This window comes from Cupressus sempervirens, chromosome 5 (assembly GCF_028749045.1).
Source record: "Cupressus sempervirens isolate cs-2001-9-10 chromosome 5, ASM2874904v1, whole genome shotgun sequence".
Lineage (NCBI taxonomy): Eukaryota > Viridiplantae > Streptophyta > Pinopsida > Cupressales > Cupressaceae > Cupressus > Cupressus sempervirens.
Genome location: NC_143122.1, coordinates 734723305 through 734726571, shown reverse-complemented (window position 1 = coordinate 734726571; position 3267 = coordinate 734723305). Strand labels below are relative to the sequence as shown.

At 35.3% G+C, this 3267-nt stretch overlaps 1 pseudogene; it reads left to right on the top strand.

Annotated features, from left to right (window-relative positions):
- Nucleotides 1–1923: 1923 nt before the first annotated feature.
- On the top strand, nt 1924–2405 carry LOC149558041 (ATP synthase subunit gamma, chloroplastic pseudogene; annotated as a pseudogene).
- Nucleotides 2406–3267: the final 862 nt, after the last annotated feature.

The window sequence follows — 3267 nt, the reverse complement described above, 5'->3', positions numbered from 1 at the left end:
GCTCTAGCTGGTCCCTAGATCCTCCTCCTAGTGCTTGATAGGCACTTTCTGGGAAATGGCCTCACCTGGATCTAATGATTTCTTCTCTACAAGCAAAGATAAAAGATGTGGAGGTTGCCACTGATCCTCTTGTTGCTATTTTTGATGATGGTTGGATTGTTCCCAGCCTACCCTCCAATCCCAAACATGATTGGGGCTTTCATGATCGTGATGAACCACCACCCTTGGCTGGCACTACTTTGGCTGCTTGATGTTGCTTTATCCCCTTTTTTTTTTAATGAATAGTGTCTGATTTCGACTATAGCCATGTGAACTTATTCACGGAGTGATCTTGTATCCCTAGACCCTTTTTGTGAATTTTAATCTTAGTATCTTATTTATTAATGGAAAAGGACTATTCATTAAAAAAAACTTATAATATTTTTGAAAGCATGCTTGCTACCAGTTCAATGCTAGGGTAAGTATTCTTACATATGTCATGTAGCCTCCTACATCTCCAAATTTGTTAGAAGTTGTAATCTTTCCTTGGTGTGTTTATAAACCAAGGTTAGACGTTCTTTCTTTATTGTTATAATATATATTAGGATATAAGCCAAGGTATCCTAATCTATTTCTTTTTTGTCCTTTTTCCACTACATCTTATTTTGTCCTCTAGTGGAATATGTGACGACAAATATTTATTGTAATTTTTAATTTAGATTATTCCTCCTTAAGAGGAATATCACACTTGGCCTCACACACTTATGAATGGTGGCATTCATAGACATGGGAGATATATTCTAACTCTTGTCTCTCATCTCTATTTAAGAGATGACCCTCCTCTCTCATTTCTAATGAGGTTTCTTCCTCTTCTCAATTATTGTATGAGTGATTGCTCTTTCTCTCTTTCTCTTCTTAGGCTTTTCATGCCTCATTCATAATTTCACAAGTGGTTTTCTTTGCTTTCCCCTTTTCAAATATCTTGTCTCATAGTGTTGGATCTTGAAGCTTTCTCTCTCCTAACTTATGGTAATATTTTTTCATCCATTAACTCGTTTAGATTCTTTCCTGGTATTGCTTATTACATATTTTTTTTCTATTTCTAACATGGTATCAAAGCATTTTAATCTTTGTTTTTGAGTGTTTGCATGAAGGTACAATTTGAAGGAAACTCTTGAGAGAGATTTCACTAATTTCTTTTTCCATTTCTAATTTCTTTATTAATCTTCTTAAGTTGGAAGAAATTGATTTTTTTTGGGTTTGGCTAGTTTACCACCAAACTCGATTAACTCTTGTTTTGCTCTAATTTGTGCAGGTTTTCATATATTGTTGATAAAGAAAATAATGTAAATTTAAAGATATCACACTCCTAGTTTAATAATATATTCTAGTACAATCTAGTATATTGTTGAGAGAGTTTATTCTAATATATTTCATTTTTTTCAACTAATTTAATTTAGTAAAAAAATTAGTACCTCCCCTTACTTTGTTAGTTAAGTTCATTCTAAATCTTTTTTATCAAAATTTGGGCTGAATTATTATTATTATCTTTTATCATTTCATATAAATCAAAATCTCAAATATTATCCTTTTCATTTTGATAATAATATTAATTCTTTTCTAATATTATAATTAAAAAATTTTAATATCAGTTTTTATCTAATCATTTTTTTTTGAAACTACACTCTCTAAGTTTCTAATTTTGTCTCTTGCAGGTTTAGAATATTCTCTTTGCAATTATTATTTCTAACTCCTTATCTCTGCATGTCGTAATATGAATGATAGTTCATTCTCTTTGTGCATTTTGCATTTTTTTAATTGCTTAATCATTACTTTTAATTTTGCATGCCTTGCATGCACTGTGTTTTGTATCATTGCTCTATTGCTCTTGGAATCATTGCACTATTCTTAACAGAACTACAAAGGAGGCTCAAGCAATTTTCGATGAAGGTCGACAAGCTGGAGCTTCTTTATACCAAGTTTGTTTCATTGATAAAATCAGATCCTTTTATTCACACGCTCTTGCCCCTTTCCCCTATGGGCGATGTCTCCGACATTAATCGCGTTTGTGTGGATATGGCAGAGGATGAGATGTTCAGTCTTACTACCAAAGAGGGTAAATTGATCATGGAGAGAAAAGTCGTGAGGACTCCCACCCTAGAGTTTTTAGCCATGGTACAATTTGAGCAGGACCTAGTTCAAATCTTGGATGCCCTGCTACCGCTTTATCTGAATAGCCAGATCCTCCATGCCCTTTAGGAGTCCCTTGCCAGTGAGCTCGCTTCTCATATGAATGCCATGACTAGCACGAGTGGCAATGTTGAAGATCTCACCAAGTCGGTCTCTATTACTTCAATAGGGACCGGTAGGCCAAGCTTACGAGAGAAATCATAGAGATCGTTGCCAGCACCAATGCACTCAATTAATTTGGTCTTTCTTTTTTCTTCTAGATTAGGGACTCAATTCCATGTTTTTGATCTTTAATATAATTGAAGAATCGATAACCTCTTCTCATTCGCTACAAGCTCCCAATCCTCCTCCCATTACCCTCCAACACCGACCGTCCATTGACCAAATCCCCACATCCAAGCCCTCTGAGTCCTAGATTACAATGTCATACCAATAGGGGGATCCTCATCAAAGAGGCAAAGGTCAAAGAGAAGTCTGAAGATCATGGCATGCATCTAGTAGCTAAAGTTATCACCATGCCTAGTGAGTGCAGGCAATAGATATGGGATAGAGTTTAAGGGCAAGGCCAAGCGTGGCGGGTGCATGGTGTGGAGAGGTCCCCTGGTGTTCTATGATTTGTAGACACTAAGATAGCACATAGACTCCATTAAGAACACCAAGAAGATCACAGATGCCCAGTGATAAGATTGTTGGAGGCAGGGACGATGCTTTCAATATGTTTTTCAGCGATACTTTGAGTGATTTGATGCTAGGTTGAGGCAACTGATGGAAATTTTTGACGGCTTGGTATGGCATTCCGGCAAGGCCGTAAAGTGTGATGATTCACACCATGAAACCCTCGTTAGAGGTCAACTAAATTTTTTTGTTCTCGTGCTCAACGATATCTTCGATGGCATCATGGCACCCCCCCACCATGATAGTCTCTTTGCTAGAGCTATCTACTGTAAATGGAAAGGCTTTTAGTTTACTTTTTCTTATTGTTACTTTTAAATATTTTTAATTATCATTAATTTAGAAATTTAATAGTATTTTTTAAATTTAAATTAGAAGGGTTTTTTATTACAATTTTTTTTTTTTTTTTGATAATTCTTTTACACA